Source organism: Oryx dammah, unplaced genomic scaffold (genome assembly GCF_014754425.2).
Source record: "Oryx dammah isolate SB20612 unplaced genomic scaffold, SCBI_Odam_1.1 HiC_scaffold_16, whole genome shotgun sequence".
Classification (NCBI taxonomy): Eukaryota; Metazoa; Chordata; class Mammalia; order Artiodactyla; family Bovidae; genus Oryx; species Oryx dammah.
In genome coordinates this window covers 710184-737099 of record NW_024070200.1, presented here as the reverse complement: position 1 = coordinate 737099, position 26916 = coordinate 710184, and the positions used below count along the sequence as shown (strand labels likewise).

At 52.2% G+C, this 26916-nt stretch overlaps 1 pseudogene; it reads left to right on the top strand.

Annotated features, from left to right (window-relative positions):
• Positions 1-369: 369 nt before the first annotated feature.
• Positions 370-9540, top strand: LOC120875676 (annotated as a pseudogene).
• Positions 9541-26916: the final 17376 nt, after the last annotated feature.

Sequence of the window (26916 nt, the reverse complement as noted above, 5' to 3'; positions counted from 1 at the left end):
TACTCCTCTCGCTCCTCGCCCGGGAGCGCCGGCCGCGAGCCGGGTGTCCGCGTGGAGAGCGCCCTTCTTTCCCGCGCCCGCGCGCCCCGCGCCCGCCGCGCGCTTCGTGGCGCAGCCCAGCCCGCGACCGGCGCGCCCCCTGGCGGCAGCGAGCCGCAACGGCGCCGCGTCCGCGGCTGACCCGCTGCTTCCGCTCGACGGTCACCGCCCTGCCCCGGGGAACGGGCTTGCGCCCTCACTGAAGCTATGAGCCGCGGCGTCCGGAAAAGAAGCCAAGGTGGACGGGCTGTAGTGAAGAATTCTGAGAAAACGTGGCCCACTGGAAGAGGAAATGGCAGCCCACTCCAGAGCTCTTGCCTGGAGAAGCCCATGGACAGTGTGAAAAGTCAGAAAGACGCGACCCTGGAAGGGGAGCCCCCCGGGTCGGAAGGCGTCCAGGATGCTGCTGGGGAAGGGCGGAGGGCAGCAGCTAACAGCTTCCGAAAGAATGAAGAGGCTGGGCACGCGGAGGCCCGTCCGCTGGGCGTGTGGCGGGTGACGGAGGTGGAGTCGGATGCCGTCAAGAGCGCTGTTGCTCAGGCACCTGGAAGTTACGTCCATGGATCAACGTGATTGGATGTGGTCAAGCAGGAGATGGCAAGAGCGAGAACGCCAGCATCGTAGGAATCAGTGAACTAAAATGGACTGGGATGAGTGGATTTAACTCAGCTAACCATTATATCTACTGCGGGCAGGAATCCCTCAGAAGAAATGGAGTAGCGCTCGCAGTTAACAAGAGTCCGAAATGCAGCACTTGGATGCAGTCTCAAAAAACGGCAGGAGGATCTCTGTTCGTTTCCAAGGCAAACCATTCAACATGACAGTAATCCGAGTCCATGACCCAACCACTGATGCCAAAGAAGATGAAGTTGAACGGTTCCATGATGACCTCCCTTCTAGAGCTAACACCGAGAAAAGATGCCCCTTTCATCATAAGGGCTGGGACACAAAGGTGGATGTCGAGAGGTACCTGGAGTAACAGGCAGGTTTGGCCTTGGCATACAAAATGGAGCAGGGCGAAGGCCAACAGAGCTTTGTCAGGAGAACACGCTGGTCATAGCGAACATCCTTTTCCAATAACACACGAGACGACTCTACACATGGACATCATCAGATAGTACTGAAATCAGATTATATTTTTTGCAGCTGAAGATGGAGAAGCTCTATATAGTCAGAAACTGTGGACACAGCACCTGGAGCTGACTGCGGCTCAGATCGTGAGCTCCTTATTGCAGAATTCAGGCTTAAATTGAGAAAGTAGGGAAAACCACTAGGTTATTCAGGTGTGACCTAAAGCAAATCCCTTATGACTGTACGGTGGAAGTGGCAAATAGATTCAAAGGATTAGATCTGGTAGACAGAGTGCCTGAAGAACTATGGACGAGGTTCAGAACATTGTACAGCAGGTGGTGACCAAAACCATACCAAAGAAAGAAAAAACGCAAGAAGGCAAAGTGGTGTCTGAAGAGGCTTTACAAATAGCTGAGGAAAGAAGAGACATGAAAGGCAAGGGAGAAATGGAAAGATATACCCAACTGAACACAGAGTTCCAGAGAATAGCAAGGAGCGATAAGAAGGCCTTCTTCAATGAACAGTACAAAGAAGTAAAGGAAAGCAACAGAATGGGAAAGACTAGAGATCTCGTCAAGAAAATTGGAGATACCTAGGGAACATTTCAGAGATCAAATTGCCAACATCCGCTGGATCATTGAAAAAGCACGAGAGTTCCAGAAAAACATCTATTTCTGCTTTATTGACTATGCCAAAGCCTTTGACTGTGTGGATCACAATAAACTGTGGAAAATTCTGAAAGAGATGGGAATTCCAGACCACCTGACCTGCCTCTTGAGAAACCTATATGCAGGTCAGGAAGCAACAGTTAGAACTGGACATGGAACAACAGACTGGTTCCAAATAGGAAAAGGAGTGCGTCAAGGCTGTATATTGTCACCCTGCTTGTTTAACTTATATGCAGAGTACATCATGAGAAATGCTGGGCTGGCAGAGCACAAGCTGGAATCAAGATTGCCGGGAGAAATATCAATAACCTCAGATATGCAGATGACACCACCCTTATGGCAGAAAGTGAAGAAGAACTAAAAAGCCTCTTGATGAATGTGAAAGAGGAGAGCGAAAAACCTGTCTTAAACTCAACATTCAAAAAACTAAGATCATGGCATCTGGTCCCATCACTTTATGGCAAATAGATGAGGGAAAAGTGGAAACAGTGACTGATTTTATTTTCTCTGGCTCCCAAATCACTGTGGATGGTGGCTACAGCCATGAAGTTAAAAGATGCTTGCTCCTTGAAAGAAAAGTTATGACAAACCTAGATGTGTATTTAAAAGCAGAGATATCACTTTGTTGACAAAGGTATGTCTAGTTAAAGCTATGGTTTTTCCAGTAGTCGTATATGGATGTGAGATTTGGACCATAAAGAAAGCTGAGCCCTGAAGAATTGATGCTTTTGAATTGCAGTGCTGACAGACTCTTGAGAGTCCCTTAGACAGCAAAGAGATCAAAGGAGTCGATCCTAAAGAAAATCAACCCTGAACAGTCGCTGGAAGAACTGATGCTGAAGCTCCAATATTTTGGCCACCTGATGCGAAGAGCTGACTCACTGGAAAAGAGCCTGATGCTGGGAAGTTAGTTAAAGTTAAGTTAGTTAAGTTAAGTTAGTCTGACTCTTTGGAACCCTATGGACGGTAGCCTGCCAGGCTCCTCAGTCCTTGAAATTTTCCAGGAAGGATACTGGAGTGGGTTGCCATTTCCTTCTCCAAATGCTGGGAAAGACTGAAGCAAAAGAAGGGGTCCCAGAGGATGGGATGGTTAAATGGCATCACCCACTTAGTGGACACGAGTTTGAGCAAACTCGGGAAGATAGTGAAGGACAGAGGAGCCTGGCTACAGTCTGTAGGCTGCAAAGAGCTGGACACAACTTACCAACTGAACAAAAACCGTGGGCTTCTCCACAGAGACCCTCATGGCCTCCAGAGTCGCGCACTGTGGGCAAATGCAGCCCTTCAGACACACGCGGCCCCGGTGGGGCCAGAATCACCACCTGCCGGTGGGGAAGGGGTCCTCGCAGGATTAGGAGACGGATGCCTGGGGTCCACCTTCGCTGGGCCGTGAGGGGTCGCGGGGGTGGGGAGTGCTCAGAGGGGCATGGAAGGGCAGAGCTCAGCTCTCCGGGAAGGGCCAGGGTGGCCGGGGCCCTGGCCACACCCGCTGAGGCCTGGCACCCTGGATGCTCAGTCCCTGCTGACCCGCGGGCAGCAGCAGCCCAGGGGTGGCAGGAGGCAGAGAGGAGTGGGGTGAACGGGGGCTTCACTGGAGGGTCCCAGGAGAAACGGGGGAGCATGCGGGCCTTTGCAAGCAGGAGGGCTGCTCAGTGTGGTGGAGGCCTGAGGGCTGGGGATGGGCTGCTGCCCAGACCCCCCGTGAAGAGGCAGTCCGGGCACCCCCCAGGTGGCGAGGGCCTCAGCGCGGGTGGAGGGAGGGAAGGGGCGGCGAGGCGGGTCCTGGCGGTGCTGCTCCCCCTGGAGCCCCTGGACCCGCTCGCGCCTCCCGCTGCCCCAGGCCCCGTGTCAGGTGGCCCAGGCGCTGTCGGAACCCTCGGGGGCCCCTCTGCCCACCGCTTCTCCGGGCATCGGTCATGGAGCAGGCGTGGGGACTGTGCGAATCCCTTCCACCTGCAGCCGTGGGCGGCTGGAATGGGCAGCGGGCTGGGGGCCGAGCAGGCGAAGGAGAGCTCGGGGACCAGGGCCTGGGCAGGTGCTGGGCCGGGCCAGCACGCCGAGATCTGTGATCTCCCCCAGGGCACCTCTGCGGTCCCAGCGCCGCGTCTCCCACTGTTTAACCGAACCCCAACCCTCCGGCCTCAGCAGCCCCCAGGACAAAGTGTGCATGGTGGTCAAAAAGTGTTTAAGCTTATTTCCTGTGTGTGAGTCTCAAACTCACAGGAGTAGCAGTATGCTAAAAAAAATGCTGTTTCTTCACGTTACCGGTTTTTACTGAGGCATCATGTACCCTAAGTACCCGCCCACACCTTAACTGGATAGTCACCGTCACTTTTACTCGTGTAGTAGTGAAGAATCTGTCTGCAATGAAGGAGCTGCGTATTCGGCCTTCGGTCGGGAGGACCCCCTGGAGGAGGAAGTGGCAACCCGCTCCAGGATCACACAGACATCCCTGTAAACACCCACGGTCTCCACGTCCCTGCTGGCACAAAGCCCTGGGCCTCCAGAAGCCCACAGCCTAGCGGGCAGAACAGACCAGAGACAAGCAGCTGTCCTGACTTCCCAGGAGCTGGGAATGCAACCATGCCCCAGTTAAAAATGAAATCTGGTCTTCGTAAGGCTTGGGAAATAGACCGCACACAGGAGATCGTCCAATAGCTAGGTGTGCAGCACAAGGCTTCTGGACGCGAGACACTGTCTTCCTGGTCACCTGAGTCCTCTCCGGGAGCTCCTCATATTTGAAACCAAATTATATCTCTCCACCATAAGTCCCATGATTTCTGTATCGAGCTTCTTCACGTGCTTTGGGAAAAAACTTGCAGGCCTTTCACTTACAGCTGATTTGTAGGTCAGATAGAGACTTTTTTGTGCTTTGTACAGTTAAATTTCAGATATTAGGTGTTCATGGAAAGGCCATTTACAGTAGATATTTCTGTAACATTTCTTCTTTCTTTTTTAATATTGATATTTATTTATTTGGTTGTATTGAACCACCAGGGAAGCCCCAACATTTCTTCTTCACAACAGCCATCTTGCCACTTATTCTTAATGCTCGTGAGACCCTCACACCTTGGGACCCTCCAGCCTCTAGTTCACCTGCCGTGTCCGTGTACCCCTCTAGCCCAGTGTTAAGAGCTCCCCATTCAAGGAGTAATCTCTTTCCTCAAATGTTGAATCTTTCACTTTCCTGCTTAGTCCTCATCTGTTTTCCCTTTGAGACTTGGTCTTAATCTAAATACAGATTCTGCTGCTGCTGCTGCTGCTAAGTCGCTTCAGTCATGTCCGATTCTGTGCAACCCCATAGATGGCAGCCCGCCAGGCTCCCCGTCCCTGGGATTCTCCAGGCAAGAACACTGGAGTGGGTTGCCATTTCCTTCTCCAGTGCATGAAAGTGAAAAGTCAAAGTGAAGTCGTTCAGTTGTATCTGACTCCTAGCGACCCCATGGACTGCAGCCCGCCAGGCTTCTCCGTCCATGGGATTTCCCAGGCAAGAGTACTGGAGTGGGGTGCCATTGCCTGCTCCGATACAGATTCTAATAGATGCTAAAGTAGTTCCTGAGCTTCTGTGTCTTAAAAGATAACTCTGTGCTATGCCCTGTGTTAGTCGCTCAGCCGTGTCTGACTCTTTGCGACCCCATGGACTGCAGCCCGCCAGGCTCCTCCGTCCACGGGATGCTCCAGCAAGAATACTGCAGTGGGTGCCACTTCCTGCTCCAGGGGACCTTCCCGACCCAGGGATCAAACCCGACTCTCCGGCATCGCAGGCAGATTCTTTACAGTCTGAGCCCCCAGGGAAGCTGTAAAGGAGAACTCTACCAAACTCCATTTTTCCACCCCATCTTTATTGGTTGAAGTTCTAATTTCCAGTGTTGATTGATCACAGGTTTGATTTAAATTCTTTTTTCCTTTCCTAGGTTACTATTATTCATTGGAAGGACTGATGCTGAAGCTGAAGCTCCAATACTTTGGCCACCTGATGTGAAAAACTGACTCACTGGAAAAGACCCTGATGCTGGGAAGGATTGGAGGCATGAGGAGAAGCGGGTGACAGAGGATGAGATGGTTGGATGGCATCACCGACTCAATGGACATGTGTTTGAGCAAACTCTGGGAGACACTGAAGGACAGGGAGGTCTGGAGTGCTGCAGTCCCTGGGGTCACAAAGAGTCGATTCGACTGAGCGACTGAACAACAGAGGTTACTATCAAGTGCAATCCTCTTGCACTTCATTAGCGACTATCCCATACACCTTTTGTTGTTGTTGTTATGTTTTTCCCTTTACTTTTTATTGAGGTATAATTCAGTATAGTTTACGAAGAATGATAGGCACCGATCTCTGCTGCAAACGCCTGTGGAAGAGTGGCTATAACACAATGCCTCCGGCACCTCTCTTCATTCTCTTTCTTTTTAAGAACTTTAAGCTGAGATGTAATTCACATACCACAAAATCCTCCCACTTAAACCACATCATTCTGTGGTTTTCAGTATATGCAGAGTTGTGTCAGCATCACCCATCAGCAAGACCTAATTCCAGAACATTCCATCACCTCTGTACCTGTGAAGCTTTGCTCATTGGCCATTTGTGTGTCTTCACTGGGGAAATGCCCATTCAGACCCTTTGCCCCTGTTTTAATTAGGCTTTTTCTTATTATTGCCAGGTTGTAAGAGTTCTCGATGTATTCTGGTTATTAGACTTACCAGATACAAGACTTGCAAATACGTTTCTCTCATATTGTGAGTTGTCTTTTAATTTTCTTGATAGTGTCCTCTGAAGGACAAATGTCCTAAATTTTTCAGAATTTAAATTGATGTTTTCCTTTGTGGCTTGTGCTTTTGGTGTCCTATTTAAGAAAACTGTGGCTAACCTCAGGTCATGGATATCTACCTCCATGTTTTCTTAGAGCCCTAGCTCTTACACTGAGGTCTCTGATGCATTTTGAGTTAATTTTTGTATATGGTGTAAGGTAAGGGGCCAACTTCATTCATTTGCATGTAGATATCCAATCTTCCTAGCGCCATTTGTTGAAAAGTCGGTCCTTTCCCCAGTTAAATGGTCTGGGCAGTTTTGTCAAAAGTCACTTGACCATACTTGTGAGGGTTTGTTTCTGGGCTCTCCATGCTTGTATTCATCTGCTCCTGTGCCAGTACCAAACTGTTTTAATTACTGTAGCTTTGTGGTAATTTTTTAAAAATAATTTTTCAAGTCTTTATTGAATTTGTTACAGTATCGCTTCTGTTTTCTGCTTTGGTTTTTGGCTGTGAGGTGTGTGGAATCTTGGTGTCCCAACTGGGGACTGAACCTCCACCCCCTGCATCGGAAGGCAAAGTCCTGACCACTGGACCACAAGGGAAGTCCCCTGTGGTATGTTTTGAAGTCGGGAAATGTGGATCCTCCAACTTATTCTTCTGCAGGAGTGTTTTGGCTATTTGGAGCCCTTTGCAATTCCATATCAATTTGATGAGTGGCTTTTCTACTGTGGGAAAGGGCTGTTGGACTTTTCAGAGATTGTGCTGAATTTGTAGATTGCTTTGGGCACTGCTGATATCTTGACAATATTGAGTCTTCCTGTCTGTGAATTCGGGATGTCTTCCCGTTTATTTCTTTTTAATTCTCTTCAGCAGTGTTTTGCAGTTTCTAGCGCACAAGGCTTTCACCAAGTAGGTGAATTTGTTCCTAAGTATTTAATTCTTTTAGATGTTGTTTTAGATGGAATTGCTTTCTTAATTTCCGTTTTGAATTTATTTATTTATTATTATTTCTGACTGTGCTGGGTCTTGGTTGCTAAATGTGAGCTTTTCTCCAATTGCGGCAAGTGGGGGGTACTCGCTGGTTGTGCTGTGGGGGCTTCGCACCGCAGCGACTTATTTTGCTGCAGAGCCCAGGCTCTAGGGCGCGCTCTAGGGCGCGGGCTTCAGCAGCTGAGGCTCCTGGCCTCGTGCTCGCAGCTCCTGGGCTCTGGAGCACAGGCTCAGTAGCTGCGGACCATGGGCTTAGTTGCTTCTCGGCATGCGGGATGCTTCTGATGCTTTTGAACTGTGGTGCTGGAGAAGACGCTTGAGAGTCCCTTGGACTGGAAGGAAATCAAACCAGTCCACCCTAAAGGAGACCAGTCCTGCATAGTTACTGGAAGGACTGAGGCTGAAGCTGAAGCTCCAGTTCTTCGGCCACCTGGTGCAAAGAACTGACTCACTGGAAAAGACCCTGATGCTGGGAAAGACTGAGGGCGGGAGGAGAAGGGGACGACAGAGGATTAGATGGCTGGATGGCATCACCAACTCGATGGACATCAGTTTGAGCAAACTCCAGGAGTTGGTGATGGACAGGGAAGCCTGGTGTGCTGCAGTCCATGGGGTCAAAAGAGTCGGACACGACTGAGCGACTGAACTGAACTGGTGTGGGATCTTCCCCAGTCGGGGATCAAACCCGTCTTTCTTGCATTGGCAGGTGGATTCTTTACCACGGAGTCATTCTTTACCAGGGAAGCCCTGAATTTCCTTTTATCGCCTGAATTATTTGTGATCTTACTACTTCCTACTACCTAACATTTTAATATACGTATTTTCTTGTCTTCTGTCTCCTTTACAAGAATTAAACTTCCATTAGGGCTACAGCTCGGGTTTTATTGTCATGGTATCTTAACGGTGTCAGGCATGTAGTTCGGGAGCATAGTAAAGACAGAACCATTCACCTATAATAGCATCCGCTTCATTTTCCATAGCAGCACAAGAGCTGTGAACACGAATTCCCTGCAATGAAGGTTTTATTTTTATTGCAAAAAGTCTTCATCAGGGAACTGACATCCACTTGTCTTTTTAATCATGTCTGCAGTTTTCAGACTGCTTTCCCAGGTGAGGAGATGATTCTCCTTTCTGCTGTCAGCGTACAAAGGTCCCCCACCCCTCCTACTCCCAGGACCGCCAGGCTCCTTTTCAGTGTCTATGCCTTGGGGGGAGCCCTGTGTCAGCCGTGCTTGAATCGGCATTTCCCCCACGGCTTCTGAACTGAAATGTCTTCATGTGTTTGTTGGTGAATCGCTCTTCTGTGAATTGCTTATTTCTGTCCACTTTCCTGCTGGCTCTTAAAAATCTGTTGTCCATTTCCAGGAGCCTTTGGTCTATTATAGATATTCATCATTCCTCTGTCATCTGCTTTACAAATATTTATTTTTCCAAATTTATTATTTTCATGTTGTTTGTTCATGGCTTCTTTTCCCACAGAACATTAATATTCCTACAAAGTCAAACAGATCTACCCCTCTCGTATAGCTTCAGGGTATTCGGCTTGAGGCAAGACGTTCCTGGCTGTATATTACCTATGTGCTGACTACATATGGCGGTTTTTGTCGCTTCTTTGGTTCCTGCATTTACTCACTTAACCCGTCTGGCTCTAACGCTGACACACTACACACAGGCTTCTCACAGATGGCTGTCTATTGTACCAGCACCACTTAGTAACTAACCCATCCTTTCTACTGAGTTTACCTACCTCTTCTGTCATAAATGAAATTCTCCTCCAGATGGTGACTGCTTCCGGCATTTCGATTCCGGGGCAGGGTCTGTTTGCTCACTCCTAACTCAATAGTGTGTTTATCAGGCCAGCATTTAGAGTCTGGCCTCATGTCTGGGATGGCATATCCTCCCCCGCTCCTTCTCAGTCTTTTCTTGCCCGTTATTGGGTATTTATCCTTACATATCAGATCATGAGCTCCTTATTGCCAAAGTCAGACTTAAATTGAAGAAAGCAGGGAAAACCAGTAGACCATTCAGGTGTGACCTAAATCAAATCCCTTACATTATACAGTGGAAGTGAGAAATAGATTCAGGGGATTAGATGTGATAGACAGAGTGCCTGAAGAACTATGGATGGAGGTTCGTGACATTGTACAGGGGACAGTGTACCATCTCCAAGAAAAAGAAACGCAAAAAGGCAAAATGGTTGTCTGAGGAGGCCTTACAAATAGCTGAGAAAAGAAGAGAAGAGAAAGGAAAAGGAGAAAGGAAAGATATAAGCATCTGAATGCAGCATTCCAAAGAATAGCAAGGAGAGATAAGAAAGCCTTCCTCAGTGACCAGTGCAAAGAAACAGAGGAAAACAATAGAATGGGAAAGACTACAAGAAAATTAGAGATACCAAGGGAACTTTTCATGCAAAGATGGGCTCAATAAAGGACAGAGATGGTATGGACCTAACAGAAGCAGAAGATATTAAGAAGAGGTGGCAAGAATACACAGAAGAACTGTACAAAAAGGATCTTCACGACCCAGATAATCACGATGGTGTGATCACTCACCTAGAACCAGTCATCCTGGAATGGGAAGGAAGTCAAGTGGGCCTTAGGAAGCATCTCTATGAATAAAGCTAGTGGAGGAGGTGATGGAATTCCAGTTGAGCTATTTCAAATCCTAAAAGATGATGCTGTGAAAGTGCTGCACTCAATATGCCAGCAAATTTGGAAAACTCAGCAGTGGCCACAAGACTGGAAAAAGTCAGTTTTCATTCCAATCCCAAAGAAAGGCAATGCCAAAGAATGTTCCAAACTACCACACAATTGCAGTCATCTCACACACTAGTAAAGTAATGCTCAAAATTCTCCAAGCCAGGCTTCAATAGTACATGAACCGTGAACTTTCAGATGTTCAAGCTGGATTAAGAAAAGGCAAAGGAACCAGAGATCTAATTGCCAACATCCGTTGGATCATCCACAAAGCAAGAGAGTTCCAGAAAAGCATTTACTTCTGCTTTATTGACTATGCCAAAGCCTTAAACTCTGTCGATCACAACAAACTGTGGAAAATTCTTCAAGAGATGGGAATACCAGACCACCTTACCTGGCTGATGAGAAATTTGTATGGAGGTCAAGAAGCAACAGAACTTCTTCTAGAACTGGACATGAAACAACAAACTGGATCCAAATTGGGAAAGGAGTGCGTCAAGGCTGTACATTGTCACCCTGCTTATTTAACTTATATGCAGAGTACATCATGAGAAACGCTGGGCTGGATAAAGCACAAGCTGGAATCAAGATTGTCGGGAGAAATATCAATAACCTCAGATATGCAGACAACACCACACTTATGGCAGAAAGTGAAGAGGAGCTAAAAAGCCTCTTGATGAAAGTGAAAGAGGAGAGTGAAAAAGTTGGCTTAAAGCTCAACATTCAGAAAATGAAGATCATAGCATCTGGTCCCATCACTTCATGGCAAATAGATGGGGAAACAATGGAAACAATGACACTTTATTTTTTTGGGCTCCAAAATCACTGCAGATGGTGACTGAAGCCATGAAATTAAAAGACTCTTGCTCCATGGAAGAAAAGTTATGACAGCATATTAAAAAGCAGAGGCATTACTTTGCCAACAGAGGTTTGTGTAGTCAAGGCTATGGTTTTTCCAGTGGTCATGTATGGATGTGAGAGTTGGGACTATAAAGAAAGCTGAGCACTAGAGAACTGATGCTTTTGAACTGTGGTGTTGGAGAAGACTCTTGAGAGTCCCTTGGACTGCAAGGAGATCCAACCAATCCATCCTTAAGGAGACCAGTCCTGGGTGTTCATTGGAAGGACTGGTGCTGAGGCTAAAACTCCAGTACTTTGGCCACCTCATGTGAAGAACTGACTCACTGGAAAAGACCCTGATGCTGGGAAAGATTGAAGGCAGGAGGAGAAGGGGACGACAGAGGATTAGATGGTTGGATGGCATCACTGACTCGATGGACATGAGTGTGAGCAAGCTCCAGGAGTTGGTGACGGACAGGGAGGCCTGGTGTGCTGCAGTCCGTGAGGCTGCAAAGCGTCGGACACGACTGAGCGACTGACCTGAACTGATTCCTACACATAAGTTTTAAGGTTATTTTCGCCGTTGGAAGACCTTCTGGGGCTCCACCCGGTCCTCGTGTCTCTTGCTCAAATCGTGCTTTCTGTGGCTCCGTGAGAGTTTACAGCTTTCTCCATACAGGTCGTGCCCCTTTCTTTGTGCACTTAAATTTTTTGTTTTGTTTTGTTTTCTGTCACTGTAGGGAATGGAATAGATTCCCCATTTCTAGAAGCTCATTAGTGAAACAGAAAAAAAATGATGGATTACTCCATATTCTCTCTTCCTGCCTGTTCACCAGATTATTTTATTCACACCAGTGGTTTTTACTAGTTTTTCATTCTTCTTTTCCAGTGTTTATGCTGATCCTCTCAGTCTCATCTATATTCATAAGTGGGATGGCTATCTTTCTGTACCATCTGTTATCAGCACTCAGACTGGTCTCTAGAGGCGGGCAGAGGTCTGCTCCTCCTGCAGGCTGCCCGTCAGCCTCCCCACCCCCTCCCCTGTCCACAGCCGCCTTTGCTCGCCCCTGGCCGGGCACCCTGCAGGACGAAGCAGCTGCTCCCCACCAGCCACCGCTGCCCTCCCGCTCATGGGGGAGGTTTGAGGAGCAGGGGCGGCCTTTGGCTGATGGCCCCTCTCAGCCTGGGGAGTAACTGCTCCGCCCCCAACTTGTAGGTCTGGGGGCGGAGGAGAAGCCGGGTGCCAGCCCACCAAGGAGGGCAGGGGGAGCCAGGCCGCCCGCTGCTGGGTGCCGCACCATCAGGGTCCCAGGGGGTTCCCAGCAGGGCCCACCTGGAAGAGACGACAGCATGTGACGCTCTCTGGGGTGAGGCGGGGCAGGCCCCCAGGGGCCGGCACTCAGCACAGAGGCGTCCAGGCCTCCGCCTCCCCGCACCCCGGCCCCAGGCCCCCGGCCTCCCCGCCACCATCCTGCGGAGCCCGGGCTCCCACTCTCGGGGAGCTCCCACTCTGGGCACCTCTCCACGGATGCCCCTGACAGCTCCTCCATCCCCATAAGGAAAGGGAGTCGACCCCAGCGCGCCCCACCCGGCCTCCCCTCCCCGCCTGCCTTGGTGCGCTGGGGGCTCCTCCTCGGGCGGGGAGTCGGGGGCGGGACGGGAGGGGACGCTCACGTACTTGGCACCGGGGTCCTCCCGGCGCGCGGGCGGGATCGGGTCCTCGGGCTCCGTGTCCGGCGGGGACGAGGCGGCCAGCGGCCCAGCACGGAGCTTCCCGAGCCGCCTCCGGGGCCCGGTCGCTGCTCCCCCTGGTGACCCCAGGGCCTCTCGGGGCGGCGGACACGGACTGTCCACCGCGGGCTGCCCAGGCCCGGCCCCTGAGGCGCAGAGCCGCGTGGCTCGATTCCAGAAGCCCCTTCCCTGTGGACGCGGCCGCTGGAAAGAAGCGCGTGGGCTCTGAGACGCGGGTCTCTGCCGCCCCGGGCCGTCAGGACCAGCAGAGGGGCCGTCTCCGCGGGGCCCCTCCGCCGAAGGCGCGGCCGGGTGGGCCGCGAGCCTCGCGGTCCGGCTCCCCGCCTTCTCCTGGGGCAGAGCCCACGCTGGAAAGCTCGTCTGTCCCCTTCCAGCTCAGAGGCGGAGCGTCCGCAGGTCCGACGCGGCTTAAAGCGGGCAGGGGCTGGCCCCGCAGCTCTCCCCAGGGGCTCAGGCGGCTGCTGGCCTGAGGGCCCGCAGAGTCTGTCTGTGCCGGGGGCGCCACCCTCTGTGGGGCAGAGACGGCGGCCAGAGCGCGGGTCAAGGAGAAGGGCTGAAGAAGGCCAGGCCCCTGCCGCCTGCTTACCCAGGGCCCAGGATCTGGGAGCTGGAGGTCAGCTGCTCTCCTTGGAATGGCTTCAAGGGAGGCTGTGGGCTTGGCCCTCAGAGAAGGGAAGGCAGTGGGGGGTTCTGGAGAAAACAGGAGCGGGGGCTGCTCCCCCACACACTCCCCCTCCCTGCCACTCAGACCCTTCAGAGCCTGGGGTTCTCATCCTGACCGCGTCCACCCTACGCCGTGATGCTGGGGACATACCAGGGCTGTTGGGTGTCCCTGAAGCAGACCCAGTGAGGACCAGAGGGCACAATGAGAAAGGGGGTGGTGAGGGTGCTGGGGTGGGAGCCCAGATCCACAGGAGTCTGGGGAGGGAGCTTCCTGCAGCGAGCAAGGCTGCTGGGGAATGCGGTCGGCCCCCTCCAGCCCACGGGTGAGAGCTCCCTGGTGCGTCTCCTGAAGCTACTGGGCTAGTAGGCTCATCCGTCATTGTCTTAATTTCAGTTTTTTTTTTCTTTTCCAGCTATTTTTAAAAAGATTTATTTATTTATTTATCAGCTTCCCTGATGGCTCAGTTGGTAAAAAAATCCTCCTGCAACGCAGGAGGCCCAGGTTTGATTCCTGGGTCAGAAAGACCCCCTGGAGAAGGGATAGGCTCGTCACCTCAGCATTCTTGGGCTTCCCTTGTGACGCAGCCGGTAAAAAATCCGCCTGCAATGCGGGAGACCTGGGTTCGATCCCTGGGTTGGGAAGATGCCCTGGAGAAGGGAAAGGCTCCCCACTCCAGTGTTGCAGCCTGGAGAATTCCACGGAAGGTACACGTCCATGGGGTTGCAGAGTCGGGCGTGACTGCGTGACTCTCACTTCGTTTATTCTCTTTTTGGCTGTGGTGGGTCTTTGCTGCAGTGTGTGGGCTTCTGACTGTGCTGGCTTCTCTCGGCTTCTCTTTGAATCTGGTGACACCAGGCGCTAAGGCTCCATAGTGTCAGCCCATGGACTTCGTCACACCACAGCATGCAGGATCTTCCTGGGCCAGGGATCGAACTGGTGTCCCTGCATTGCAAGGCAGACTCGTAACCACTGGACAACCAGGGAAGCCCTTTCGGTTGTTTTTAATTCTAGAATTTCCATCTGGTTTTTTTTTCATGGACTCCAGGTCTCTGGTAAAATTCTCCATCTTGTCATTTGTTTCTTGAATGTTCTAATAATTATTATTTTAAAAGCCAAGTTGATAGCCCCAGTATCTGGATCGCCTGTGACTCTGTTTCTTTTCTTTTCTAAAAGCTGTGCCAGGCCTTCGTGGCTGCATGTGAACTCCAATTTGTGGCATGTGGGATCTCGTTCCCTGGCCGGGATGGAACCCAGGCCCTCTGCACTGGAGAATGGGGTCTTGGCCTCTGGACCACCAGCGAGGTCCTGTTTCTTTTTTCCCTAGATCCTTTCATTCCTTCTTCCTTCCTTCTCTTTTGTCCCTGTCCCCCGTCATGCCCTGTAATTAGGGGATGGATGTTGGGCCTGTACAGGATTGGGGTGACATACGTGTCATTGGCTGGAGAGTCACTTGCAGGGGCCTCAGCTGAAGGCTTGGGTGTTTCCCACGGCTCCCTCTCCTCCATGCTGGGGCTCTGGATTCTCTCTCCAGTACCACCAGACTGCTAAACATTCCGCCAGCCTTCTAGGCTTTTAACTGCCATTTTCCACGTGGCTTCTTAGTCCTTCTTCACCCCAAACAGCACGAAGTGAAGTGAAGTTGCTCAGTTGTGTCTGACTCTTTGCAACCCCAAGGACTGTAGCCTACCAGGCTCCTCTGTCCATGGGATTCTTCAGGCAAGAGTACCGGAGTGGGTTGCCATTTCCTTCTCCAGGGGAATCTTCCCTACCCAGGGATCGAACCCAGGTCTCCCGCATTGCAGGCAGACGCTTTACCCTCTGAGCTACCAGGGAAGCCCCCAAACAGCACAGAAATGGGCAAATATCTCAAGGGGCGAGAGGATCTCAGACGGGGCTTCCCGCTGGCGTTTCTCTCCCTGGGCCTGTGAGCATGTGGAGAGCTGAGGTGCTGTGTTCTCCTTGGCCTCCAGGCACAGCATCTTCCACAAATCAACAGGCTCCCAAGGGGGAGAGTGGCTGAGAATGTGGCTCATCTCAAGGTTATCCCCTCGGGTAAGGGCCTCAGCCCCTCAAGTCTCGGCTGCCTCTGTTGCTCACCGATGCCTTCGGATAGCTGTGTGATTTAAACCCTTTTGACCATGCCATGTATCACGTGCAATCTTAGTTCTCTGACCAGGGATCAAACCTGTGCCCCCTGCGCTGGCAGGGTGCAGTCTTCATCACTAGGCTGCCAGGCAAGTCCCCAGCTGTGTATTTTTAATTGTGGCTTTTAAAGTTGCTTTTGATGCAGAGTTCTGTCTGATGTTTGCTATTCATCACAGTTGGAAGCATGATTAAAAATTAAATGGTCTTATAAACTGTAACGAGTGCTATGGATTTGCTTGGTGTATGGTGAGAATAATCTACTGGATGATCTAATTGATCTAGAAATTATCGGGGCTTCCCGGGTGGCTCAGTGGTAAAGAGTCCGTCTGCCAGTGAAGGAGGCACGGGTTCGAGTCCTGGTCTGGTGAGATCCCACAGGCCGTGGAGCCATACAGAGCCTGCCTGTGCTCTGGAGCCTGGGAGCCGTAACCCCCAGTAAGGGAGCCACAAAAGCCGCGCCCACGCGCCACACCTGCCGCGGCCTGAGTGCCCTGCAGCCTGTGCCCGGCACCAGAAGGAGCCACAGAAACGAGAAGCCCTGGCACCGCAGCCCTAGCAAAGCCCGAGCAGCAGCGAGGACCCCGTACAGCCATAAGTAGACAAAACAAAAATTGTCAAAATCGTCAAAATTCCGTGTGTGTTTTAAATTTTATAACAAAAATGAAAGAAATCAGGTTGCATTTATCTTAGTAAGAACCACAGTAAGAAAACATATCAAGATAGAGTAAGTATTTTTCTTTCCTTTTCCTGCCCATGAAATCTGACACTAGAAAGCACAAGAAACTTAAGCCTGTGTGACTCCCCTGGTGAGTGGTTTCTGCGTGGGAATCGCACACCTAACTTAGCGAGTTCTTCTTTAGAGGAACTAAAGAGCCTCTGGATGAAGGTCAAAGAGGAGCGTGAAAAAGCTGGCTTAAAACTCAGTGTTAAAAAAACTAAAATTATGGCATCTGGTCCCATCACTTCATGGCAAATAGATGGGGAAAATGTAGAAAGAGTCAGATTTTATGTTCTTGGGTCCAAAATCACTGTGGACAATGACTGCAGTCACAAAATTGCTCCTTGGAAGGGAAGCTATGATGAACCTAGACAGTGTATTAAAAAGCAGAGGCATCACTTTGCTGACAAATGTCTGTATAGTCAAAGCTATGGTTTTTCCAGTAGTCATGTACAGATGTGAGATTTGGACCGTAGAGAAGTCTGAGCACTGAAGAATTGATGCTTTCCTACTGTGGTGCTGGAGAAGACTCTTGAGAGTCCCTTGGACTGCAAGATCAAACCAGTCAATCCTAAAGGAAATCAGTCCTCAATATATATTGGAAGGACTGATGCTGAAGCTGAGGCTCCAATACTTTGGCCACCTGATGTGAAGAACTGACTCATTAGAAAACACCCTGATTTTGGGAAAGATTGAAGGCAGGAGGATAAGGGGACGACAGAGGATGAGATGGCTGCATGGCATCACTGACTCAACGGACGTTTGAGCAAACTCAAGGAGATGGTGAAGGACAGGGAAGCCTGGAGTGCTGCAGCTCATGGGGCCACAAGGAGTTGAACATGACTTAGTAACTAAACAACAACGACTCAGCCAGAGTCCCACTCGAGAGTGGTCGGAAAGCCCGTCATCTCCCGTGAGAGGAAACAGCCTGCTTTCTTGCTCCGACACCCGGGAGGTGGCTCATCTGGCCCCTCCCGCCCCAGGGAGGCTGCAGCCACTCTTCTCTACTTGAAGGAATTCTGGTTTCTGCTTATGTGACTCAGGTCCAGTTTGAGACCATAAGGCCTTGGAACATTTGAATACTTTCTTGTCTGAGCCGTCAAATCAGAAGAAAGAGGTCTGCAGAGTGCATGTATTTGGGGTTTAACAGACACTGGAGCGCCTCGTGATGTGGGCTGAAGTTGCAGAGCAAGGATCTGGGCTTGGAGGAGCTAGCAGGCGGGGCCGTGGGTGCTGCCAGGGACGGAGCAGCGTGCACGCAGGTCTCCACGGCAGGCTGCGCTGCGTGACAGTGCCTATAGATGCTGATGTCCTGCAGCTGAAAGATGCTGACTTTTAATTAAACTTTTACAACTATTCAAAGTGCGCATGTGCGTGAGTTAAAATACACAAATGAAGTAAGTGTCCAGAGTTTAAAAAAAAAAAATAAGTCTTTGGTTAGGGCAAGGATTAAAAAAAAAAATTTTTTTTTTTTATTTGGCTGTTCTGGGCCTTAGTTGCTGCACGGGGGATCTTCAGTTGCGGCATGGAAACTCTTATTTGCAACATGTAGGTTGAATGATTAAGACTCTTCGCTCCCAATGCAGGGGGCCTGTGTTCCATCCCTGGTCAGGGAACTAAAATCCCACAAGCCGAGTGGGCAAAAAGAAAAGAATAACACGTTTATTCTGGGTCCAGCTCAGCAGCAGTGACAGGGATCTGGACTGGCCTTGCTGCTCAGCTCCTGGCCTCCTCTTGGTCATATCATGGCTGCTGCAGCTCCAAGCATCACATCCTGGGCCAGCAAAGGCAGTGTGCAGATGGCAGCATCTTGCCTCACCTCATCTCTTCCATGGGAGGTTCATCATTCCCAGAAGCACCCCTCCCCACCCTCTGATCGAAAGCAGAAGCCCCATCACTTGTCAAATACTAGGCATGTGCCACTCCCAGCACTGGCCCATCCTCTGGGAGATCAAGAACTCTGCACCGAGGGCTGAGAGCACCTCGGTCTCCTGGCAGGAACCAGGTGGGAGGTTTCCAGGCAGAGTCACTGAGGCGGAGGGCTGAGGCAGCACTGCAGACCAGAGCAAAGCTCCTCCCGTCCCCTGGGGTTCCTGGGGTGACCCTAGGTGGGAGGAGGTAGTCCTGCAGCCCTTCCTTACCCGCCTTGTCTGTAACGGATCTGCAGGGTTACGTGGCGGCACATGAGAACCGGGACCCCGAGACGGAGCTATAGGATTATGGGGGCTGGGTGAGGGCGGCGCATGAGAGCCTGGACCCCAGCAGAGCCTGGACCCGAGCAGAGGTGGGCTCTGCCCGCCAGCCAGAGGGTGCGAGCGGACATCCAGGGCTCCCTGAGCTGGGCCTGCTCCTAGCTCCTGCCCTGTCCCAGAGCACAAGAGGGCCGCCCTCACGGCCCCTGGCTGGGCACGAATGGGGAGGGGCGGGTGGGGTGGGAGCACGCATCTGGCGGGGTGTGGCCGCAGCCCTGCCCACTCTTGGGTTCCCTTTGTAGGAGTAACTTCTGCGGGGCGTGTAGGCAGACACCCCTTCAGCAGGGAGGCTCAGGGGTCATGGGGACCCCCGCCGCCAGCAGCCCCTCCCACCTGCCCTAAGGGGCACCCCTTCAGCTGGGGTCTCAGCCAGACTGAATAATTAACCAGGGACACCCTGGGGCCCAGGCTTTAGGACCAGCCTTTCTGCCGTCTGCAGGTAATTAGGATAATTATCACAGCTCAGACAGGGGGCCAGAAGACCTGGGAGAAAGGCCAGGGGCCTCCCTGCCTCTGACCCAGCTGCCCTGCTCGCTCTCAGCCTGTGTCCAGGCCTGCGGGCCCTCCCTGTTGGCCTTGGGCCAGGCAGGTCCACACAGGCCTGGGCAGACACTCAGGGAACACAGAGGGGGCCGCCGGCCCCTCGGGAAGGCCCGGTTCCCGGCTGCAGCTGACCTTTGGCTCTGGTCTGAGGCAGCAAGGCCGGGAAGACTACCAGAAGGGGCCTGGGGCTGGGGCTTCACTTCTGGGTCAGGAGTTACCGCAGCCCGGAGGCTTCTTTCTCATTTCACGGCAAATGCCTGTGAAACCAGCGGCTGTGTGCGAACTTCCAAATGCGAAGGACGCCACTCCCTGACCCCCCGAGGACAGGGCAGACCCTCAGGTTGTACGAGTTCTGCCAGAGACCCCGGGCCTACATCGCGGGGAGCAGGGCGTGGGGCTCAGGAGGGGCCCTGGCCGGAGGGCGGCTCTAGGCCCAGCCCTGCCTGACGCTGCCAACTCCAGGCTTCAAAGGGCAGCAGGCCCCCCGGGCCGGGAGGGCAGGGAGGCCTCTGTGCCAGTGTTTACCTCTCCTCTGCGCCCCCAGGACCCACTCCCACCCCCAAGGGTGTCTGCAGGCTCCGCCTCAGGCCCCAGGGGCCACCTCAGACCCTACCTGGCCCCGGAGCCAGGGGTCGCCTGGGTGTGCCGGCCTGCCACGTTCTGCAGGGACCCACCCCCTCCTGACTCGTGCCCGACTCTTCACGACCCCGCGGACTGTAGCCCTCCTGCTAGACTCCTCTGTCCGTGGGACTCTCCAGGCAAGAGTGCTGAACAGGTTGCCCTGTCCTCCTCCAGGGGGTCTTCCCGCCCCAGGGATCAAACCCGGGTCTCCTGGGCCTTCTGCATTGCAGGCAGATTCTTTTCCGATGAGCCACTCACTATCTTAGGGAAAGCAGCACATCTTGTCATTGTTAATACCGCTTCCTGGTTTAAAAAATTCAGGCAGAACCCAGGGCACACGGTGGGTACCCAGTGACCAGACGGTGTAGAGGGACGAGAGGGCTGTGGGTTTGCTGTGGACGGTGAGGAGCTGGCTCAGCGTCTGCCCAGGAGCCGCTGCACATGCCACGGCTGCCCGATGTCCCTCACTGGTGCCCTTGGATGGACCGAGGCCAAGCTGCTTCTAGCCCTGCTTCAGATGCAAGGCAGCGACAGCTGTGTGTGCGCGCGCGTGAGCATCCCTGCAGGACAGGTCCTGGGAAGCAGATGGGTTGGCTGCTCCGTGGGCTTTTGTTAGGTGAGGGACGCTGTCTCCCCGCCTCCAACCTCAGACTAGTGGGGGGTTCATCTCCCCACCATGCCTGTCCTGTCCCACTTGAAAGCCTCCAGTGTTTGAAGGTCATATAGGCTTGCAGTTCTCTGATTCTGGGCGAAGTTAAGCATCTTCCAGCCAACAGCCACATGGGTATCCCCTGGCATGCATTGGGGCTGCTTGCCCAACTTGCCAGCAAGACGCTCACGCACAGGACCCTCTGCTGGGGAGCCTGCCCCTGTTTGGGATCTGAGTTACTGCTGCTAAGTCGCTCAGTCGTGTCCGACTCTGTGTGACCCCATAGACGGCAGCCCACCAGGCTCCGCCGTCCCTGGGATTCTCCAGGCAAGAACACTGGAGTGGGGTGCCATTGCCTTCTCCAGGGATATGAGTGAGCAACAACCTTTTCCCAGTATGTGGCATATGCTTTGACTTAGAAGATTATATCTATGTAAAGCTTTCTAATTTGTAATTTAAATTTATCAAAAAAAAAAATTTAAGACTTCTGTTTTGTCGTGCTGGGCAAAGTCTTCCTCATCATGAGACTATTAAATGTCTCCTTTGTCTTCTTCAAATGTTTTGTGGGTTTGTTTTTGGTATTTATCTTTCTGGTCCGTACGGAATTTATTTTGGAGTGAGATAGGAGTCTAACGTCTTGTTTCTTTCTGATGGCCTCTCAGTTGTCCCAACACTCTTTATTAAAGAAGACCCTTTTCTTTGCAGACTTTAAATGCCAAATAATCATATGCTGGGGCTTCCCCGATGGTTCAGCGGGTGGAGAGCCCACCTGCAATGCGGGAGACACAGGCGGCTCAGGTTCGACCCCTGGATCGGGAAGATGCCCTGGAGAAGGAAACGGCATCCACTCCAGTGTTCTTGCCTGGGAAGTCCCGTGGACGGAGGAGCCTGCTGGGCTGCAGGCCAACAGGCAGCGAAACGTCGGGCACGACTGAGTGAGCACACGATGGAATGCTAAATCGGACCTCTGACCTGTGTGTCTAGTCAGCCATCCGTGACAGAACGTTCTGGTCGGTTCTGTGACAGGTTCTACCCTCTAGCAGGACTGGAGTCTTTTTTTTTTAGAATTATATAGGCTATTGTTTGGGGAATTTTTTTTTTTTTTTTTACAAATTGTGGTAAAACACATTAAAAAACATGAAATTTATTATAAAAAAATTTTTTTTGGCCACTGCAAACATTTTTAAGGGTACAGCTCAGGGGCATTAAGTACATTCGTGTCATCGTGCAACCATCGTCACCATCCACTTCCTGAACTTTTTCACCTTCCTTCCTGAATCTGAAACTGTCTCCACTGAACATTCACTCCTCATCCCACCCCTCCCCCCACCCAGCAATCACCATCCTACTTTCTGTCTCTAGGAATATGATTACTCCAGGGACCTCATAGAAGTGGAATCATAAAGAGTCTGCTTTTTGTGACTGGCTTAATTCTGCAGCCACGAAATTAAAAGACGCTTACTCCTTGGAAGAAAAGTTATGACCAACCTAGATAGCATATTGAAAATCAGAGACATTACTTTGCCAACAAAGGTCCGTCTAGTCAAGGCTATGGTTTTTCCAGTGGTCATGTATGGATGTGAGAGTTGGAGTGTGAAGAAGGCTGAGCGCTGAAGAATTGATGCTTTTGAACTGTGGTGTTGGAGAAGACTCTTGAGACTGCAAGGAGATCCAACCAGTCCATTCTAAAGGAGATCAGTCCTGGGTGTTCATTGGAAGGACTGATGCTGAGGCTGAAACTCCAGTACTTTGGCCACCTCATGTGAAGAGTTGACTCATTGGAAAAGACTCTGATGCTGGGAGGGACTGGGGGCAGGATTGTCGAAGGGGACGACAGAGGATGAGATGGCTGGATGGCATCACCGACTCGATGGACGTGAGTTTGAGTGAACTCCGGGAGTTGGTGATGGACAGGGAGGCCTGGCGTGCTGCGATTAATGGGGTCGCAAAGAGTCGGACACGACTGAGCGACTGAACTGAACTGAACTAATTCACTTAGTGTAATGTCCTCAAGGCTCATCCATGTGCCTTTTAAAGGCTGAATAATATTCCATTGTATGGATGGACCACATTTTGCTTATCCATTCATCCATGGGTGGACATTTGGGATGCAACCATCTTTAAGTAAGTAAGTAAGTGAAGTCGCTCAGTCGTGTCCGACTCTTTGTGACCCCATGGACTGAGTATAGCCTACCAGGCTCCTCCCTCCATGGGATTCTCCAGGCAAGAGTACTGGAGTGGGTTGCCATTTCATCTTTGGGCTATTGTAAATAAAACTGCTATGAACACAGGTGTACAAATATCTATTTGAGTCTCTGCTTTCAACTCTTTCAGGCATATATTCAGAAGTGGAATAGCTGGATTGTATGAGAGTTCTATCTATATAGAAGCAACACCATCTTGCATTCCCACCAACAGGACATAGGGTTCTAATTCTCCACAGACATCCTCCCCAACACTGATTATTATTATTTTCTAATAGTAGTCATCCTAACAGGTGTGAAGTGGTATCTCCTTCTGGTGTGGATTGGCATCTCCCTTGGAAGGAAAATTATGACCAACTTTGACAGCATATTCAAAAGCAGAGACATTACTTTGCCAACAAAGGTCTGTCTAGTCAAGGCTATGGTTTTTCCAGGGGTCATGTATGGATGTGAGAGTTGGACTATAAAGAAAGCTGAGCACCTTAGAATTGATGCTTTTGAACTGTGGTGTTGGAGAAGACTCTTGAGAGTCCCTTGGACTGCAAGGAGATCCAACCAGTCCATCCTAAAGGAGATCAGTCCTGGGTGTTCATTGGAAGGACTGATGCTGAAGCTGAAACTCCCATACTTTGGCCACCTGGTACGAAGAACTGACTCATTTGAAAAGGCCCTGATGCTGGGAAAGATTGAGGGCAGCAGGAGGAGATGGAGATGACAGAGGATGTGATGGCTGGATGGCATCACCGACTCGATGGACACGGGTTTGGGTGGACTCTGGGAGCTGGTGATGGACAGGGAGGCCTGGCGTGCTGCAGTTCATGGGGTCGCAAAGAGTCGGACAGGACTGAGTGACTGAACTGAACCGAATGACTAATGGTATTGAGCATCTTTCTATGTGCTTGTTGGCCATTTAGGTATCTTTGGAGACATGTCAAGATTGGTTCACATAATTATTAGAAAAGAAAAAGTCCTGCAGCTGCGAAGCTTGCATCCCGCGCACAGGCCCCCTTGCGGGGACCATCGCCTCACCCTCCTTGGGTTCCTCTCACTGCAGCTTCCTGGGTAGTCTGCTTGTTTCTCCCACCCTCAGCCTACGGCTCCAGGTACTGGCCACACTTTAGGATGCCTCCAGATGCCCCAGTTCTGTCCTGAATCCCAAACGCTCCTGGACAGCTCCCCTGAGTGTCCTTAGGTCTCTCCACCAGTCCACATCAAACTCAGCAGCTGACCCCTGCACACATGCTCTCCTGGCCTGTTCACCTGGGTCCAGTGACAGCAGGGGGTCCAGGAGACCACTGGGCATCCTCTTTGCCCCCTCTCTTCCTCCTCTTAGAGGAAATCAGGTTCTGGCCCGAGAAAGATGCAAAGAGAGAAAAGGACTTTTATAAAGGTCCATTCACCAAGGTGCGGGTAAGGGGGAGGTGAACCCAACAGGGTGAGGAAGACCCAGGGAGGGGCTGGTCCCAGAGCCCTCAGTTCAGTTCAGTTGCTCGGTCATGTCTGACTCTTTGCAACCCCATGGACTACAGCACGCCAGGCTTCCCTGTCCATCACCAACTCCCAGCGCTTGCTCAAACTCATGTCCCTCGAGTTGGTGATGCCATCCAACCATCTCATCCTCTCTCATCCCCTTTTCCTCCTGCCTTCAATCTTCCCCAACATCAGGGTCTTTTCTAACGAGTCAGCTCTTCACATCGGGTGGCCAAAGTATTGGAGCTTCAGCATCAGTCCTTCCAATATATATTGAGGACTGATTTCCTTTAGGATTGACTGGTTGGATCTCCTTGCAGTCTAAGGGACTCTCAAGTGTCTTCTCCAACACCATAGTTCAAAAGCATCAGTTCTTCTTCTTTATTGGAGAAGGAAATGGCAACCCACTCCAGTGTTCTTGCCTTGAGAATCCCAGGGACGGGGGAGCCTGGTGGGCTGCCATCTATGGGGTCACACAGAGTCAGACACCACTGAAGCAACTTAGCAGCAGCAGCCTTCTTTATGCTCTAACTGTCACATCCATACATGACTACTGGAAAAACCATAGCTTTGACTATATGGACCTTTGTTAGCAAAGCAATGTCTGCTTTTTAATATGCTCTCTAGGTTGGCCATAGCTTTTCTTCCAAGGAGCAAGTGTCTTTTAATTTCATGGCTGCAGTCACCATCTGCAGTGATTTTGGAGCCCCCCAAAATAAAGTCTGTCACTGTTTCCATTGTTTTCCCATCTATTTGCCATGAAGTGATGGGACCAACTGCCATGATCTTATCTTGGTTTTTTGAATATTAAGTTTTAACATTTCCAGCCACTTTTTCACTCTCCTCTCTCTTTATCAAGATGGTCTTTAGTTCTTCTTCACTTTCTGCCATTAGGGTGGTGTCGGGTGCAAATCTGTTATTGATATTTCTCCCGGCAATCTTGATCCCAGCTTGTGCTTCATGCAGTCCAGCGTTTCTCATGATGTACTCTGCATATAAGTTAAATAACCAGGGTGACAATATACAGTCTTGACATACTCCTTTCCTGATTTGGAACCAGTCTATTGTTCCATGTCCAGTTCTAACTGTTACTTCCTGACCTGCATACCTCCTGAGATTTCTTAGGAGGCAGGTCAGGTGGTCTGGTATTCCATCTCTTTCAGAATTTTCCACGGTTTGTTGTGAGCCACACAGTCAAAGGCTTTGGCATAGTCAATAAAGCAGAAGTAGATGTTTTTCTGGAACTCTCTTGCTTTTTTGATGATCCAACGGATGTTGGCAATTTGATCTCTGGTTCCTCTGCCTTTTCTGAATCCAGCTTGAACTTCTGGAAGTTCACAGTTCATGTACTGTTGAAGCCTGCCTGCCTTGGCAAATTTTGAGCATTACTTTGCTGGCTTGTGAGATGAGTGCAGTTGTGTGGTAGTTTGAACATTGTTTGGCATTGCCTTTCTTTGGGATTGGAATAAAAACAACTGACCTTTCCCAGAGCCCTAAGAGGGTAGAAAGGGCCTCAGGGCAGGTCCTGAGGCCTCAGGGAGAAGACAGGTGTGTGCCCAGCCAGGAGGAAACGGGAAATTCTCCAACTTCTGGGCTGGAGTCCAAACTCACCGGAAGCCAGGGGAGAGTGGGGGATGGGGTTACCGATGCTGTCCCTGTGTGGGGAGACGGGAGGAAGGAGGGTCTGGGGGCAAATCCGGAACACCCAGCCCAGTCCTCTGCCCCGCCTCTTCTCTTCCAGGGCTGGGACTGGACGCTTAACCGCTTCCCCCCTCCCCGACCCCCACTCTTCTTCTCTCAACCACGCTCTTAGGGGCCGCAGCTCTCGGAAACCCTCATCTGATCAGGTCGCAGCCAGCATCAAGCACTCCCTGGGCGCCACTCTGTCCATGGGATGAAGCCCAAGCTCCCCGATCACCTGGCCACAGGTCCTTCCCCTGCCCCCTTGGACCCCTCAAGTCCCCTCGCAGTGCGAGCTCCCTTCTTCCGCTGAGCCGGGCACAGGTGGCGCCGCCCACCGCCGGGCGCACTGCTGGGACCCTCCTCGCCCTTCCCTCTGCAGGTGCGTTTCCCCCAGAGCTGCCGTGGTGCTCCCTTCTGTACCGTAGGGACAGGTCAGGGCCTGGCTCTGTCCGGGGGCAGAGACCGTGGGGCGGGACGGGGCGGGCCCCGGAGCTCCGGGTGCCAAGCAGGGGGCCCCGGTCGCGCCCGCGAACCCTCCGTGGCTCCGGCGGCCCAGGCCCTGAAGCCCAGCTCCCAGGGCTTCCCGCGCTCTGGCCGCGCGCCTGCTCCCTCGGCCCAGGCCTGCCCTGACCGTGAAGGCGAGAACGCCTACGGGCCGAACCCCACCGCGGCGTCAGCCCCCGCCGTTCATCCCTCTCCGCCTGGAGCTCCTGGGACACCGGACACCTCTGTGGTAGCGCCCAGCGCGGGGCGAGCGGCCCGGGGACACTCTCTCCCGGACCCCGCGCCCCGCCCCGGGCCCCCGGCCCTCCGAGAGAACGCCTGGGGTCGGGCGCGGGGGGCTCGCGAGGGCGGGCCGCGCCCTGGGGCTCTCTGCCCCCCGCCGCCTCCTCTGCCCTCCAGCCCTCACTGGGGCGGGCGGGGCCGAAGGTGAGAGGCCGGGGGTGCAGCTCGAGCTTCGGGCTCCCGGAGCTGGGTTAAGCGTTAACCCGGCGCGGGCTCGGAGCCAGGACGCGGGGAGGCTGCGGGCACCGGGCTGCGCCCGGCACGCAGGGGCGGGTCCCTAAGGCGAGGCGGGGCGCAGAGCTGGAGGGGAGGGGTCTGGGAGCCCACGGGGGCCAGGGGGCGAGGCGGCCGGCCCGGGAGGCGGAGGCGGGGCGGG